The 18,243-nt window shown below is 44.2% G+C and overlaps 2 long non-coding RNA genes across 2 annotated transcripts; one reads left to right on the forward strand and one right to left on the reverse strand.

The window, feature by feature from the left end:
- The first annotated feature begins 1,233 nt into the window (after positions 1 to 1,233).
- LOC115658009 lies at positions 1,234 to 14,603 on the forward strand. The gene is made up of 4 exons (XR_004002110.1): positions 1,234 to 1,319; positions 3,328 to 3,330; positions 6,119 to 6,123; positions 14,590 to 14,603. It is a non-coding gene; the product is annotated as an uncharacterized LOC115658009 (long non-coding RNA).
- Positions 1,242 to 16,365, reverse strand: LOC115658008. The gene is made up of 3 exons (XR_004002109.1): positions 16,355 to 16,365; positions 11,503 to 11,507; positions 1,242 to 1,324 (listed from the first exon to the last, which is right to left on the reverse strand). It is a non-coding gene; the product is annotated as an uncharacterized LOC115658008 (long non-coding RNA).
- Positions 16,366 to 18,243: the final 1,878 nt, after the last annotated feature.

Below are 18,243 nucleotides of genomic sequence, written 5' to 3' on the forward strand. Positions count from 1 at the left end.
CAAGGGAGCACCGGCCACCTTCCAGCACCTGGTGGATCAGCTACTGAGGGGGATGGAGAGTTTTGCTGTGGAGTATATTGACGACATCTGCGTCTTCAGCTAGACCTGGGAGGACCATGTGTCCCAGGTTAAATAAGTGCTGGACCGACTCCGGGAGGCTGGGTTAACCGTAAAGGCTGAGAAGTGCAAGGTGAGGATGGCTGAATTATCTTACCTGGGCCATTGGGTGGGGAGCGGCTGACTAAAGCCGGAACCAGCCAAGGTGGAGGTAATCAGAGACTGGCCCGCGCCCCAAACCAAAAAGCAGGTCCAGGCCTTTATTGGGATGGCGGAGTACTATCGAAGGTTCATGCCCCACTTTAGTGCCATAGCCGCCCCCATCACTGAGCTGTGCAAAAAAGGGAAGCCAGACAAGGTGATCTGGACTGAGCAGTGCCAGGAGGCTCTCCGGGCGCTGAAGGAGGCTCTGGTTAGTGGCCCAGTTCTGGTAAACCCAAATTTTGACAAACCCTTTATGGTGTTCACCGACGCCTCAGACACGGACTGGGGGCGGTGTTAATGCAGGAGGATGAAAAGGGGGAGAGACACCCCATCGTGTACCTGAGCAAGAAGTTGCTACCCCGGGAACAGAACTATGCGTCCATCGAGAAGGAATGCCTGGCCATGGTGTGGGCCCTTAAGAAACTGGAGCCATATCTCTTTGGGCGACACTTCACCGTGTACACCGACCACTCTCCCCTGACCTGGCTGCACCAGATGAAAGGAGCCAACGCCAAGCTCCTGAGGTGGAGCCTGCTCCTGCAGGATTATGAGATGGACATGGTCCATGTGAAGGGAAGTGCCAACCTGATAGCGGACGTGTTGTCCCGGAGAGGGGGCCCTGAACTTCCCCAGATCACTGGGCAGAGTGACCCTGCTCAGTTCAGTCTCGAAGGGGGGAGAGATGTGATGGAGTAGGGGCTGTCTGAATGGGGGATGGGAGAGCAGGGGAGGACTTTAGGGGATGGACAATACCTGAGCCAGGGAGGGAGGGAGGGAGGGGGAAGCTGGACAAAGGAAGGGGCCGGTTGTAGGGGAGTTAGTTTCAGTTTCGGTTTTGGGCTGGGTGGTGGGAAGTCAGGGTATCCTAAGCTGGGATCCAAGCACCCTGAACCCCCAGAAGGACTCAATTGAGGGGTCCTGACTGTGCCAAAAACCTCTGCTGTAACTTGTATTCCTGTTGTCCAATAAACCTTCTGTTTTACTGGCTGGCTGAGAGTCACTGTGAGTCCCAGGAAAAGGGGTGCATGGTCGGACTCCCCCTCACTCCGTGACAATCTGTAATCTCTTAGTCTTCGGATAATGGCTTACCCCGGCCCTTTTCATGATTTTCAGATTCTTCACTTTGATAACCATCCTCATGCAGTTTTCTCAGGTGGAATGCCATTTTTTTCTCTAGCTTTGCTTGTTTCTAGAGTATTTAAAAAGAATGTGAAAGTGCTGTTTAGCACAAGATTTCCATTGCAGAGAGCAAAATAATATTTTTAGATGCAGTGATATTTTGATAAATGTTTTGTTAAAATGTTTATATCTTCTAATTTATTAGATATTATTTGATGTCATCATACATATATAACTGTCCACATATTTACATCGTCTCTTTGACTCCCATCTGTGTTTCTTCCCCCAAAAACAATTTTATATATTAAAATGGCTTTGCACCCATTTGCACTCAAACTTTTACCTAACTGTCTTTCCTTTTCTTCTTTCAAAAATGCAACCAGAACAAGCAATTCAAACTGTTTCTAGAGGAGCTGTGTGTCACACCCACGAAGCTCAAAATTCACAGCCATAGTCAGATTCTAGGAGGGCTTTTTATACTGGATAGCATTAATGATAACCCTTATCTATATATTGCTCTTTTCATCGTAATCATCAGAAGCCTGATTTCCAAAGGCATTTAAATCATAGAACATCAGGGTTGGAAGGGACCTCAGGAGGTCAGCTAGTCCAACCGTCTGCTCAAAGCAGGACCAATCCCTGACTAATGCCTAACTCTCAGTAATTTTGATGGGAGCTAGGCATCTAAGTATCTTTGGAGATCTTGGCCTAGTGGCCTTGTTCTGTGGCATGTGAATTTTAAAAGAGATAGTATTTTAATATACCTTTTTAGCTTTCTCTTCTCTGCTTTTCCTTCGTAGATGTTCAGTTCTCGATTCTCTTTTAACATCATCTCCAATTTTCAGCAGAAGTAACATTTCTTTTTTTTTCCATGCCTAAAGATTATAAATTTGCCATGTTGTACCAGAAGGTGATAATTATAAATGTGTTTTGCTAAGTGTGTCTGGCACATATAGCACATTTTCTGTTGCTTCATTTAATGATTTTCATATTGGTACATTCTAAACATATTGGGCCAAATTCAAAACATTTGGTACCTACAAAATTATTTTTCCAAGTTATTAAATTCTACTCAGTTTTAATGTTTGATTGACAGTGGACCTGCTGGATAGCAGAATGACAAGTATTCTTTTGGACCATTCATAAATCTATAATTCCAAAGCCAGAAGAGACCACCCTCCTGTACAACACAGACCACAGAACATCCCCCAAATAATTCCTGGAGCAGATCTTTTAGAAAATCATTCAATCATGATTGGAAAATTGTCAGTGCTGGAGAGTCCACCACAACCCTTGGTAAGTTGTTCCCATGGCTAATTATTCTCACGGTTTCAGCCATCAGCACCCTGTTGGAATCACTGACTTTCAAAGTGACGTGTTCAATGTGTCCCTATCTGCACCACTCTTTAATGTTACAATTCCAATGCCATACATTTAGGGCTCAATTTTCAGCCAGCTCTCAGCTGGTCTCCCTTCTTACAAGTACAATTTTGCCACCAGAAAAATTCCACTGTTATTTGTTTGATCCCTACAAATAACCATTGGCACAAATCCCACTACTAAGACTGCTAACTACCTGATTGTTTGCAGTGTAATTGTAGCTGAGCTGGTCCCAGGATATTGGAGAGACAAGGTGGGTGAGGGAATATCTTTTATTTTCTGTTGGTGAAAGAGACAAGTTTTGAACATACTCAGAGCTCTTCCTCTGTGTAAGCTGGAAAGCTTGTCTCTTTCACCAGCAGAAGTTGGTCCAATAAAAGATATTACCTCACCCACCTTGTCTCTCAAATACCTGATTGTGAATGCAAATAAGGGGCGAAACCCTGACTTCACTGATTCAATAGGAGTTTTGCCATTGACTTCAGTGGAGCCAGGATTTCATCCCAAGGGCAGAACTGTCTAAGTGGTAGAATTTGTGACTGTAAAAAACTGGCACAAAACATGGAGGCAGTGTCTGGAAATTTGAGCCTTAAAATATTAATGTTTAACCCTGCCTAACTGACTTTGAAATGTACATTTTTTTTCTTCCAATATATACCCAAACACTTATGCATGTGTTTAACACTAAGCATGTATGCAGTCCTATTAAACTCAATAGAACTGCCCACATGCTTGAAGTTAAGCACAACATACATAAGTGTTTGCAATATTGAGGCCATATTAATTAACTCTTTAAAATTCCTCATGGGCTTGCCAGAAAATTCACTCACTGCTAATAACTTTAAATATTTGTCAGTTGACTCATTAAGGTGTGGTGTAAGTATATTTATTTGTATTGTGTCTTTCAGTTTCTTGTTTCTAACCTCCTCCATTTTTTTACGAAGATTAAGTTGTTTCTTTTTGTTTTGGCCATGTTGCTTTTTCTCTTCCTCAGCCCATTGAAAGTGTTGGTTTTCTTCTCCAGTGGCCTTGATTTTTTCCAATTCCTTATTAATCATGTCTAAATCTCTTTTAAGAAAAGCATAAATAATTGATTAGAATCAGTTGTGATGTTCTCTCCCAGTCAATTTTCTGCTCAGCTCCAGCCATCTTCTTTGCCTGGGTTTCTGCTTACTTAAGCCACCTGAAAAATTTAGAACTGATTTCACAAAGTTCCTAACACAATTCATGCCCAATTAATAAACAAATCTAAATTAGAATGAGGTATTTCATCATTTACACTCAGTATAGGTAAAAATAAGGCCCCATCCTGCTAGGAGCTCTGTGCAGGCCCCCAAAGACGCTCCCAAGTCAGTAAATTATAAATTTATTTTGTGTCTTGTACCTGTTCCTCATCTGCCTCTCTGAGTCGTGTAAATTTGGACTTTCTTCTCGTAGCAACCACTCCCCAAAGTGGCAGGTGTCACCTCCTTCTGGAAGCAGATTGGGTTCTTGTCGTTTTGTGACTTGTCTTTCAAGTGTTTTCTGAAAATTGAGAATGGATTTAAGGGCTTTATTTGCCAGGAACGCCTTCATCAATCTGTGTGTTGAGTTCTCAGACAAGCACTTTGCTGAAGGCCAAACCCTCCATTTCACCCCTGAAATGACAGAGTGAGGAGGGACCCTTCTGCAGTTCCTAGCCACTGCAGTCTCACAGTCTTCTCCACTTTGGGAATAAGCAACCAGACCTGTAGCCAGCCAGGCCCTAGATCTTGACCTAACTGAAAATCAGAAAACTCTTTAAATGGACTTTGAGGATGAAGAAAAAAAAAGGACCACTGGTGCCAGAACTGGAGCGAGGGGCAGGGGGCCATGGCCCCCTACTTTTTGACAAAAGAAACATGCAATTTTGCCCCCCACTGAAAGAGACAACCTGTACCTGCCAATAGTGTGGGGGCAGAGTAAGGGCAGCGGCTTCAGCAGAAGTTACTGAGCATGCTCAGTACAAACCAAGAAATAAATTTTGGGGGGAGGGGCACATGATCCTGCATGCCCACCCATGCGTTGCCTCTGGCCCCACTACAAACGTTCCCTTGCAAAGGATTGTCATTTGCTAAAGTGAAGTTCAGTCTCCTAGAAGCATCTTCTACTTTTGTTTTATTTGTAACCAATTCTGTTTCTGCTGTCTTCACTCGGTATCATGTAAATCTCTGTTCTTTATTAATAATCTTACTCATGATTTTCCTATAAGCTGATTTCAGTGCAGTATATTAAAACTAAAGTGTGCACCCTCATCTGAGTCAATCAGGCTGGCGTATGTTCTGCCTCTGGAGACAGCAGAGGTGATAACTTCTGCAAGTGTCCAGTGCCGGGGCTGAGTACTGCAGGGGAGCGCTCTTCAAGAGGGCTGAGGACAGGCGTGCACCCGAGGGTAACTTGCATGGTGAAGTACAGGCTGGCAAAGCATATGAGGAGCTGGCTGGAGGTGCTGACAGACTGGAGTGTCAGGGAGCTGGCATGCGCATTAGCTCCAGCCAGGCCCTGTCTTGCTGTGGCTGTAGGTAAAAAGTGACTCACAGTCCTGACGCCTCAAGAAATGTGACAGGACTGATACTGTAACTGAGGAGAACAAATGGCCTTAGGCATTCTGGCTGCCCACACGGATGCAGGCAGCATGCCTGGTAGGTGCTGGAGGTAGAGTGAACCCCAGTACTAAGTTTTCTAAAGGGAAAGGCCTGTGACCAGAGGAGGCAGGAGCCTGGCCACTCTGCTCACTTGGGAGACAGCACTTCCTGTGGCCACTGGTTGTTCTCCCAGCCCCTGATGTCAAATAGTTTAGAGTTCTGCCTGGGCCCTGCACTGGAGAGCAAGAGGCTCCCTGCACCCTTCCTTCCCACCCCCAGTCTCTCTCTGCATGCCCCAAAAGGCCTAGCTACAGTCCAACCTTCCTGGAGGGGTGATGGTGGCTTGACAGTTAAGGTTGAGTTTAGATTTAAAGCAGGGATTCTACCGCCTTGTCTTGCATGAAGAATGCAGTGTTACTGGCCAATCGCTACTCACAGATAGGCCGTCTTGAATGGTTGGGAGAATTTTGGAGGAAATACAAGTAAATCTGTTAATTAGTTTGAGTTAGGACAGACTAAAATGATTCCTTTTCAGATTTTGTTGTTGTTGAGATTATAACTTTCCTGGTGCCATTCTACCTACCACAGCCCAGAATGACAGTCGCTAGACAGCCAAAAATTCACACCCATCGCACACATCATCACACCCGCTGTTGGGAAAAAATACATTTCAAGGAAGTTGGTTGTAATTAAGCAAAATTATTAATGAATGTTGTATTTAATTTTTATGATGATACTCAGGGCCAACTCAATAGCTCGGGTCATTTGTAAACTAGGTCATTCATAAGCTAGGTCACTGTGATATCACCATTCTTCTCCTGTTAATTTGCAAGCAGTTCTGTTAGTTGGTTGGATGCTGATAGTTGATGACATACCTGTTCAAAAGTTAGCAAATGCCCAGAACACCAGAATTAGCATTTCCTGTGCAACCTTAATTTTGCTCCCTTCTGTATAAGCATCATGATACAGTCTTTAACTACATGATCACATACTGTTTTTCCCACACAACTCCTGCATCATGCAGTGCCTCAGCTGGACTTGCTCAGGATTGTGTAGTGAAGGAGGCTGTTGCCTGCTTCATTTCTAACAGAAGTTGGAAAGTGTGTAGTGAACAATGCAGGGGACTGTGGGAAAAAGAAAGGATGATCCCGTGGTTAAGGAAGCTGAATGGAGAACTGGATTCTGTTCTTCCTTCTGCCACAGAGTTCCTGTGTGATTCTGGGTAAGTCGCTTAACCCAAACTTTTCACAAGTGGTCACTGGCTGTGTGTTCCTCATTTTCTGAATGATCAACTTGAGACCCTGGGGACGGATTTACAAAAGTGCTGAATGCACACAGCTACAGCCAAAGTCATTGGGAGCTGGGTTTTGAACATAAAGTGTTATAATGCTAAGTACTCTGAAGAATCAGGTCCTAGGAGTATCAGTTTGGGCACCCAAAATTAGTGGACCGCATTCCTTTCCCTGCACAAGCAACCAGACATAAGCTGTCCACAGCTCTCGTGCCGGTGATAGAAGAGGCACATGCTGACCCTTACCTAACACCCAGGCAGAAAAAGGAGCATATCCAATATCCAGCTGGCCGTCAATAGTGAGTGCTAGTCAGCAATGGCTAGAGAGTGCGTGCTGCTCCTTCTGAGCCATGTCTTGTGTTGGCTCATTATAGGCAACCTGCCTTGTGCCAGCTGGATGTCTGGAGTGATGCCTGCATGGCCATATGTTGCCTCCTACAGGAGTTTTCTGTGAAGGCAAAATAAGCTATAAAATATGATGGGTGTAAATGTAAAAAGTTCTCACTCTTGGCCAAACTTTTGTTCCCATTGAAGTCAATAACAAAGATCCCATTGGCTTCTAGGGGAGCAGAGTCAGGCCAACACTAAGTGTTTGTGAACACCCGTCCCCCCCATTACTAACATCATGTGATTTTAACCTACTTTGTTCTCATTGGTGACATAGCCTCCTCTTTTAAATCTCCGTAGACTGTCTGTGCGCTTGTAGTAGGAATGCAAATGAGGATTGTGGAGACTCGTATATTTCGTTGTCATTATTTGACAGAAAGGATCACCAAGATCGAAACCACTAGAAGGTTGATAAAGCTACAAAAATAGTAACAAAATATCAGCTGTCTGTAGAAAAGAGACATTCCACTATTCTTTATACATCCAGGCCAAAATTTTAAAACATCGTCGGGTTAGATTAATTCCCAGTTTCAGCAGAATTACACTAGCTATGAATTTTACCCAAACAAAAATTAATTTACTCGTGGTACTCTTAAAGTGAAAGATAAACTTGTCTAAACTCAGCTTTTGAGTAACTGTTCTATTGGTTGCTGTACTGAAAAGACTAATTATTTCAGATATTTATAGAGAATTTTAGTTGCTCTACTAAAATTTACAAAATTTACTTCTGTGGACACAATTTGCACTTGTAGTGAATTGTGCCTGAGTGTGGTATATGCAATATATTCATGTCTTTCTCTGGAAGTCCTTTGCAGTTGCAAATTGTGGCTGCCATGCGTCGTAAGTGCAAGATTGCCCCTGCAAAAATGGAAGCTTGGTTTGAAAACCAGATCCTAAGATTTTATTCAAGTATTTTGAATTAATAAAAAAAAACTAGCTAAATTTCAGAAAAACTACAGGCAGAACAATTCAGATTTTCTTTTTCAGTTTGTATATATTGCTCCAAAATACAAATACATACAGTAAGTTGTAAGATGTCAAGACACATAAGAGAGTAAAGGGACCAGTTTCTGGAGGAGGATTCACCTCACCATATAAACTAATTCCAGTAAATGCTGTGCAACAGTAATCTGGAGAATAAAGCCATACATTGGCTCAGAGGGTCAATCAGTTCCCCATGGGAGCAGTAGTCTCTTAATTACTCTAGGCTCCTACATTATGTACAGGCTGGCTTAGGACCTAATGTATGCAAATTCTGATTCCTTCCCAAACTTGTGGCAATATATTTGAAGACAGTCTTTAAAGAGTAAATAACCTTTAAGCCATTTTCAGGGTATACTCCTGAAAGAAAGTCAAGGTATTTTTTCACTACCATGGACTAGGTAAACAGAGTCTTGCTTAGAGTTCTCAGCAGCTTTTTGGTGTTCTGGCCTCATCCAGAGAGCTTGGCGAAATGTCTTCAAGGTAGCAAAACGCTCCAGTGACCCTACAAAGGACTCGTGAATCCTGAATGCATCAAATCCAGACAAGAAGATGAGTCACAAGTGTAGAAAGGCAATTTCTGTGTGAGGAAGGTGACCAGGCCAATGACCCACCTAGTGATCACGTGTACAAATCCCACCCTGGGCCCGAAGGGGTAAAGGACACTACTGGGCCCCGGTGAACCTGCATGCTCCAGCTGGAGAGGCAGCTTAAAAGGGAGCCAGTGCCAATCAGCCCAGAAGGGGAAGGCTAGGAAGGAAGACAGATCTGCCCTGAGGACTTCTGAATGCCGAAGAAGGCTCATGGTGAGGTATCTGCTGAGTCTGGATGGGGCTGAAGGGTTAGTCATCTTTTCTTTTGCTATTTATAGGACTCAGAGGCTTTGGGGGAGATGGATGGTAGGTTGTGACCCAGAGATGCAACTCTGGGAGCACTCCTGAGTGCCCAACACTGTTGTTTCTTGTGGGCCCTGGGTTGGAGCCGGTGGAGGGGGAGGGCCTGGGCTCCCTTTGTTGGAGCCAAGGAGGGGCATTAGCTTCATTTCCACCCCGTCTTCCCCTGTAGTAAGGAGAGAGAGGGACATTGATAACCTGTGCTGCTAACACAGTTGTGGTGTCAACTAAGCAGTTCAAAGCCCTGAGGAAGATGGGTGTTCTGAGGAACCAGGAAACCAGAAACAGAGCAAGCCGATAAGAAGCTACAGGAACACAGTGCACACCAAAGGCAATCTGGCAAAGCACTGGAACCAGCTTTAATGGCTCCAATTCAAATGAGTCAGTCATTATCTAATCAGAGTAAGTGGTGCTGGACAAGACACAGGAGCCTCTCTGAAATCAAGGCGAGTTGTAGGTGCCCAGAACCTCTTACAATTATGCCACTAATTCAAATATAGATTTGGGAGTCTAAATGTAGGCACTCAGCTTTGACCCTTTGGTGTTAGCACTCGGATGTGTGGCAAACAGATCAGCAGGGTGGAACCATAGATGGGATTTGTTGTTAGACCAGACACAGATGGATGAAGAAGGTAGTCAAGCAGTGCTTTGTTGGGGAAATTCAAAGGGGCTCACAAGTGCCTGAGTGCACCATGCTGAAACCCTTTTGTGGGTCCTCCCACTAAAATGCAGTTTAGGGTTTTCAGCACCTGTTCAGGAACCCCAGGCCTCTGCCCTGTCAGGAAACAGGCTGACAGGGAGAAGTTTCCTGGGTTGGGATAGAGCAAAGTGTCTTGGGGTCTGTGAACAACCTTGGAGCCTGATGGAATCACCCAACCTCACTGGTAGCAGGTTGGAGCCAGAACTGAACTGGTAGAGCCACTGAACCATTACTGTACCTTTCCTCTAATAAATATTGGTGGGGAAAGGCATGCGGAGCCTCACTCCTCTGACAGACTGATAGCTTCTTGCATAAGTTAGTGACGAGATCCACATCCCGTGTCCCACCCAGCAGTAGACTCACCACATTGTGTTCCAGAGACCACTCATGGTAGGGTCTATTAGCAACTGACTCTGTCTGTGCCTGTTCTCTGTCCTTGGTCCAAGTGGTGACCCAGAATACCTTATGGGTAGAGCCCTATTAAATTCACGGTCCATTTTGGTCAATTTCATGGTCATAGGATTTCATGATTTCAGAAATTTAAATCTGAAATTTCACCATGTTGTAAATGTAGGGCTCCTGACTCAACTCTGAAGGCAGGACTGCAGAAGTAAGGGTGGCATGGTATGGTATGGCCACCTTCACTTCTGCGCTGCTCAGGGACAGCTCTAGACATTTTGCTGCCCCAAGCATGGCGGCATGCTGCGGGGGGCGCTCTGCCGGTCGCCGGTCCCTCGGCTCCAGTGGACTTCCCGCCACAGGACCACTGGACCCTCCGCAGGCACACCTGCAGGAGGTCCACCGGAGCCGCGGACCAGTGAACCCTCCGCAGGCATGCTGCCAAAGGCGACCTGCGTGCCGCCCTCCTGCCGACCAGCAGAGTGCCCCCCGCGGCATGCCGCCCCAAGCACGCACTTGGCTTGCTGGCGCCTGGAGCCGCCCCTGGTGCTGCTGCTGGTGGGGCGCCTGTGCATCTGGCCAGCAGCCACTGCTATTTAGCCACCCAGTTCTGAAGGCAGCACAGAAGTAAGGGTGACAATACTGCAACCCCCAACAATAACCTTGCAATCCCCCCTCCCCACAACTCCCCATGAATCTCTTTTGCGTTGGGACCCACAGTTTGAGAAATGCTGGGTCTCCCCCATGAAATCTGGTCTTTTGTGTAATTTTACCCTCTACTATATAGATTTCATGGGGGAGACCAGATTTCACAGTCTGTGAGGCATTTTTCATGGCCATGAATTTGGTAGAGCCCTACTTATGGGACAAAACCCATTCTCACGTATGCAGAGCTTCCCAGCATGAGAAATGTAACCTGGTGTCCCCTGCTTATTCTTGATATAGATGCATGATGGTTTTCCACCAGAATCTGGACCCCCTTTTGGGACACCAAGCCTCTCCAAGTCCTTGGTGAGCGTGGGCAGGCCTGCTCTCATATCCTGAATGCATCGCTGCCATTCCTGGTATGAAGTCCTTTGGTGCGGTTTCCAGAGCACAGCATAGAGATATCCATGGTCATTACAATTTGTGCTGGTGGAAATGGGAAGTCAAATTCATGTTGAAGATTGTTCTTGCCTGCCACCTGGGCAAAGAGGCTCCAATGCCATCTGCCACCTGGATGTGATATGATAGATTCTGTGTAGCTTGTTTAAAATGGGATCTCAGGGTCCACTGAGGTGGTTTCCTGTGCAGACTTGCCATGGGTACCATGACTCCTGTTGAGGCCACAAGATCTAAAATTTGTGTCTACCCCTAACAATCTCTGGCCTTGACAAATCTCCACCAGGCTCATGATACCTTGGAGCTGACTCTGGAGTAGGAAACCACTGAGCTGAGCCATGACTGCTAGATCTTCTGCTTATTTCAGTGAGCTGTTGGGCAGCAAACTGGGACTAGGTAGTTTATTGTGATCCCTGCTGATTTCCGCACCCTGCTGGTATCACAGATTGATTCAGAAAGGAGAACACGTGCACTCCCTGCTGGGCAGGTGGATAACTACAGCCAAGTTTTCCATGAACACAGATTTGGTAGTGCTGGTCCCCTCTTACAGATCTCATATGAAATTTAATGTGGATAAATGTAAAGTAATGCACATTGGAAAAAATAACCCCAACTATACATACAATATGATGGGGGCTACTTTAGCTACAATGAGTCAGGAAAAAGATCTTGGCATCATTGTGGATAGTTCTCTGAAGATGTCCACGCAGTGCGCAGAGGTGGTCAAAAAAGCAAACAGGATGTTAGGAATCATTAAAAAGGGGATAGAGAATAAGACTGAGAATATGTTATTGCTCTTATATAAATCCATGGTATGCCCACATCTCGAATACTGTGTACAGATGTGGTCTCCTCACCTCAAAAAAGATATTCTAGCACTAGAAAAGGTTCAGAAAAGGGCAACTAAAATGATTAGGGGTTTGGAGAAGGTCTCATACGAGGAAAGATTAAAGAGGCTAGGCCTCTTCGGCTTGGAAAAGAGGAGACTAAGGGGGGATATGATAGAGGTATATAAAATCATGAGTGATGTGGAGAAAGTGGATAAGAAAAAGTTATTTACATATTCCCATAATACAAGAACTAGGTGTCACCAAAAGAAATTAATAGGTAGCAGGATTAAAGCAAATAAAAGGAAATTCTTCTTCACACAGCGCACAGTCAGCTTGTGGAACTCCTTACCTGAGGAGGTTGTGAAGGCTGGGACTATAACAATGTTTAAAAGGGAACTGGATAAATTCATGGTGGCTAAGTCCATAAATGGCTATTAGCCAGAATGGGTAAAGAATGGTGTCCCTAGCCTCTTTTCACCAGAGGATAGAGATGGCTGGCAGGAGAGAGATCACTTGATCATTGCCTGTTAGCTTCACTCCCTCTGGGGCACCTGGCATTGGCCACGGTCGGTAGACAGATACTGGGCTAGATGGACCTTTGGTCTGACCCGGTATGGCCGTTCTTATGTTCTTATGTTATATATAATCTGTAATTGAGGTGTGTCCCTATATGCAAATAGGCTGAGATTTTCAAAGACGTCTAAGGAAATTAGGTGTCCAAATCCCTTAGGTGGCTTTGTAAATCCCAGCATAAGCATTGGCAAAGTCCAAAATGCATGGGTAGTAGCCTTTTTCTAGAAGAAGTTTGATAAAGTGTGAGCTTTCCTTTGGACCAGTACTTCTAATTGGCTAGACAATGATAAAGGTCCTTGAGATCCAGGATATGCCTGGTCTTTTTGGGTATCAAGAATTTGGAATTCCTTCTTTTTCCCAATGGAACGGACTAGATGGCTTTTTTTTTGTCTTGGCTGCAGCATTTTTTTCTGATAAAAAGGTGCCCAAGAAGAGTAGGACTTTGTCTTTTAGAGCCAAGAATTTTTAAAAAAATATTGTACATGGTTTGAGAAATTATATTTGCTAGGATAAGTGATTTTCATACTGATCACTTGGTTTAAGTGCTTTACTTCAAATTATGTAGCATGTTGTAGCATACAGATTAATTATACGAATGAGGATAATAAAAGCTCCAGCATACTCTACCTATGTAGTGAGGAAAAAAGAAAATGAGATATTTTGCCACTTTCTATAGCTAATTTTTTACCTGTTTGCCCAAATGGGTAGAACAGAACAGCGTACTGGAGCCTGGTAGCAAAGGCAGCTTGGCCCCAAGTGGAATATCCAGGAGCTGATTGGGTGCTAAAGCTGGTAATCGTTTTCTGTTTCTAACCTAGAAAAAGAATACATTAATGGGATTTCTGTCTGACATTTGAATAGTCCACTTGCTTTGCAGTTCTCTTAATCCACCCTGACAGTTTAAGAAGCCAAACAATTTTTAGAAGAAAACAAAGGACACAGTGTTCTGAGGGTGAGATGTTTAAAGCTGGTCTCTGGTTCTGAGACCAGAATTTGCAGGTGCTGTTGAGATAATTCAGATGTCTCTGTACCTGACTGTACTCATAGACAGCTGCAGCAGCACAGGAACCAGCAAACAGAACTGTAAACAGGGGAGTTTCAGTGGGAGTTCTGTTGGAGGAGAAGGTTTTTGTATTTTGTGTAATATGTGTGGAGGCTGGTAGGGGCAGTGTGTTGGGAGAGAAGCTGAGCCCTGATTAGGGGGTGGGGCTTCTCTGCTTAGGGGTCCTATAAAGGTAGCCAGCCAGTCAGGCAGCAGCATAGACAGCTGCAGTGGCACAGGAGCCAGCAAACAGAGTGTAAATGGGAGTTTCAGTGGGAGTTTACATGGGGAGTTTGCGGGGAAGACTAAGAGACCTAGGCAGAGGAATTGACAGGCTAGTGAAGGGAGGGGTGGTTTTCTGCCGGTGTTCTGGTCCCTGTTGGAGATTTGTTTTGCTGTAGGTGGTGGTGGTTTGCTTTGGGTTGTGTTTCCTGGACTAACAGGTTGTAGGTGGGAAGGCTATGACAGTTACAGAGGCAGCAGTGAAAGACACAATGAGGATGACTGGATGTGGAAGCTACAGCATGTACATGATCCTGGAGGGGGTACCTGAAAAGAGTTTCGTCTGCATGAAGTGCCGCCTGATAGAGCTGATTGAAGAAAAGATCTGAGGACTGGTGATGCAGGTGGAAACTCTGGTCGAGTTTAGAAGGGGGTTTAAGCAGATGATGGAGCAAAGACATGAGGAGGCTGAAGAGAAAAGCACAGACTTGCAGATGGAAGCAGGACCAAAGAATTCTGAGGGGAGACTGCTGGGTGAGGAAAGTGGATAGTGGAAGCATGTGACTAAGAGAACCAGGCAGAGGAAAAGACGGGCTAGTGAAGGAGAATTAGAGCTCAGGAACAGGTTTGCAGAGTTGGAAAATGAGGAAGGGGCACAGCAGGTGGTCGCTGAAGGAGAGAGGGCAAGGAAGAAGAGAAGAGCAGCTAGGAAGAGGGGACGAGTCAATGGAGATGACACCAAACATGAGCCCCAGGAGGATATGGGATGGGTTGCAGAGGATTGCAAGGGTGAATAGGATTCGAGAGGACTTGCAGACAGAGGGAACAGGGGATAGACCGGAAAATCACACTGTCACCAGGAAAAGGCAGGTCTATGTAATTGGGGACTCCTTACTGAGAAGAATAGACAGGCCTGTAACTAGAGCTGATCCAGAGAACAGAATGGTGTGCTGTCTGCTGGGTGCTAAGATACGAGATGTGGACCTGAGGCTGAAAAGGATCCTAATAGGAGCGGAAAAGAATTTTGTCCTTCATGTGGGAACGAATGATACGGCTAGATTCTCACTGGAACGTATTAAGGGAGACTATGCCAGACTGGAGAAGACACTTAAGGAAATCGAGGCTCAGGTGACCTTCAGTGGGATTCTGCCGGTTCCTAGAGAAGGGCAACAAAGGCGTGACAAGATTATGGCGATCAACAGATGGCTCAGGCAGTGGTGCTATAAAGTGGGCTTTGGGATGTATGGTCACTGGAAAGCATTCATGGACAGAGGACTGTTCTCTCGGGATGGACTTCACCTGAGTAAGGAGGGAAATAGACTTCTAGAATGGAGGCTGGCACAACTGATTAAGAGGGTTTTAAACTAGGAATTTGGGGGAGATGGTTGGGAGATGTCCAGGTAATCTCCAAGCCGGAATTTAACATTGAGAGGGAAGAAATAGTAAGAAAGGATACAGCCGTGGGTAGGAGAAAGACCATAAGGAGAAAGAGTAATGTAGATACTAGTCTAATAGGTGATCCTGGCAGTAGAATGTCTGTGCCTAATCGGGTAAAGAATGTCAGTGAAGTCAAACGGCAAAAATTAAGATGTTTGTACACTAATGTGAGGAGCCTAGGTAATAAAATGGAGGAACCAGAGCTACCGGTGCAGGAAGTGAAACCAGATAGTATAGGGATAACAGAAACATGGTGGAATAGTAGTCATGACTGGAGTACAGGTATTGAAGGCTATGTGCTGTTTAGGAAAGACAGAAATAAAGGCAAAAGTGGTGGAGTAGCATTGTATATCAATGATGAGGTAAACTGTAAAGAAATAAAAAGTGATGGAATGGATAAGACAGAGTCTGTCTGGGCAATAATCACATTGGGAAAGAAAGCTACTAGAGCCTCCCCTGAGATAGTGCTACAGAGTGCCGGGATCTGATTTGGATATGGATAGAGACCTCTTTAATGTTTTTAATGAAGTAAACACTAATGGGAATTGTGTGATCTTGGGAGACTTTAACTTCCCAGATATAAACTGGAGAACAAGTGCTAGTAATAATAATAGGGCTCAGATTTTTCTGGATGCAATAGCTGATGGATTCCTTCACCGAGTAGTTGAAGAACCAACAAGAGGGGATGCCATTTTAGATTTGGTTTTGGAGAGTAGTGAGGACCTCCTAGAAGAAATGGTTGTAGGGGACAACCTTGGTTCGAGTGATCATGAGCTAATTCAGTTCAAACTAGATGGAAGGATAAACAAAAATAGATCTGGGACTAGGTTTTTTTATTTCAAAAGGGCTAACTTTAAAGAATTAAGGAAATTAGTTAGGGAAGTGGATTGGACTGAAGAACTTGTGGATCTAAAGGCGGAGAAGGCCTGGAATTACTTCAAGTCAAAGTTGCAGAAACAATCAGAAGCCTGCATCCCAAGAAAGGGGGAAAAAATCATAGGCAGGAATTGTAGACCAAGCTGGATGAGCCTACAAGAAGTGGAAGATGGGAGGGATTAGCAAGGAAAGCTACTTTATTGAAGTCAGAACATGTAGGGATAAAGTGAGAAAGGCCAAAAGCCATGTAGAGTTGGACCTTGCAAAGGGAATTAAAACCAATAGTAAAATGATCTATAACCATATAAATAAGAAGAAAACAAAGAAAGAAAAAGTGGAACTGCTAAACGCTGGAATGGAGGTTAAGGATAATCTAGGCATAGCCCAATATCTAAACAAATACTTTGCCTCAGTCTTTAATGAGACTAATGAGGAGCTTAGGGATAATGGTAGGATGACAAATGGGAATGAGGATATGGAGGTAGATTTTACCACATCTGAGGTAGAAGCCAAACTCGAACAGCTTAATGGGACGAAATTGGAGGGCCCAGATAATCTTCATCCAAGAATATTAAAGGAACTGGCACATGAAATTACAAGCCTATTAGCAAAAATTTTTAATGAATCAGTAAACTCAGGGGTTGTACTGTACAACTGGAGAATTGCTAACATAGTTTCTGTTTTTAAGAAAGGGGAAAAAAAGGTGATCTGAGTAACTATAGGCCTGTTTGTTTGACATCTGTAGTATGCAAGGTCTTGGAAACAAATTTGAAGGAGAAAGTAGTTAAGGACATTGAGGTCAATGGTAATTGGGACAAAATACAACATGGTTTTACAAAAGGTAGATAGTGCCAAACCAACCTGATCTCCTTCTTTGAGACAGTAACGGATTTTTTAGACAAAGGAAACGCAGTGGATCTAATTTACCTCGATTTCAGTAAGGCATTTGATGCGGTATGGGGAATTATTAGTTAAATTGGAAAAGATGGGGATCAATATGAAAATTGAAAGGTGGATAAGGAACTGGTTAAAGGGGAGACTACAACGGGTCGTACTGAAAGGAGAACTGTCAGGCTGGAAGGAGTTCCTCAGGGATTGGTTTTGGGACCAACCTTATTTAATCTTTATTACTGACCTTGGCACAAAAAGTGGAAGTGTGCTAATAAAGTTTGCAGATGACACAAAGCTGGGAGGTGTTGCTAACACAGAGAAGGACCATAAAAGAAGATCTGGATGACCTTGTAAACTGGAGTAATAGTAATAAGATGAAATTTAATAGTGAAAAGTGCAAGGTCATGCATTTAGGGATTAATAACAAGAATTTTGGTTATAAATTGGGGACACATCAGTTGGAAGTAACAGAGGAGGAGAAGGACTTTGGAGTATTGGTTGATCACAGGATGACTATGAGCCGCCAATGTGATATGGCTGTTAAAAAAGCTAATGTAGTTTTAGGATGCATCAGGAGAGGTATTTCCAGTAAAGATAAGGAGGTCTTAGTACCGTTATACAAGGCACTGGTGACAACTAATCTGGAATACAGTAAACAGTTCTGGTCTCCTATGTTTAAGAAGGATGAATTCAAACTGGAACAGGTACAGAGAAGGGCTGATAGGATGATCCGAGGAATGGAAAATCTGCCTTATGAAAGGAGACTCAAAGAGCTTGGCTTGTTTAGCCTAACCAAAAGAAGACTGAGGGGAGATATGATTGCTCTTTATAAATATATCAGAGGGATAAATATCAGGGAGGGAGAGGAATTATTTAAACTTAGTACCAATGTGGACACAAGAACAAATGGATATAAACTGGACACTAGGAAGTTTAGACTTGAAATGAGATGAAGGTTTCTAACCATTAGAGGAGTGAAGCTCTGGAACAGCCTTCCAAGGGGAGTAGTGGGGACAAAAGACACATCTGGCTTCAAGATTAAGCTTGATAAATTTATGGAGGGGATGGTATGATGGGATAGCCTAATTTTGGCAATTAATTGATCTTTGATTATTAGCAGGTAAATAGGCCCATGGGATGTTAGATGGGGTGGGATCTGAGTTACTACAGAGAATTCTTTCCTGGGTGCTGGCTGGTGAGTCTTACCCACACGGTCAGGGTTTATTTGGGGTCGGGAAGGAATTTTCTTCCAGGAAA

This window comes from Gopherus evgoodei, chromosome 9 (assembly GCF_007399415.2).
Source record: "Gopherus evgoodei ecotype Sinaloan lineage chromosome 9, rGopEvg1_v1.p, whole genome shotgun sequence".
NCBI lineage: Eukaryota > Metazoa > Chordata > Testudines > Testudinidae > Gopherus > Gopherus evgoodei.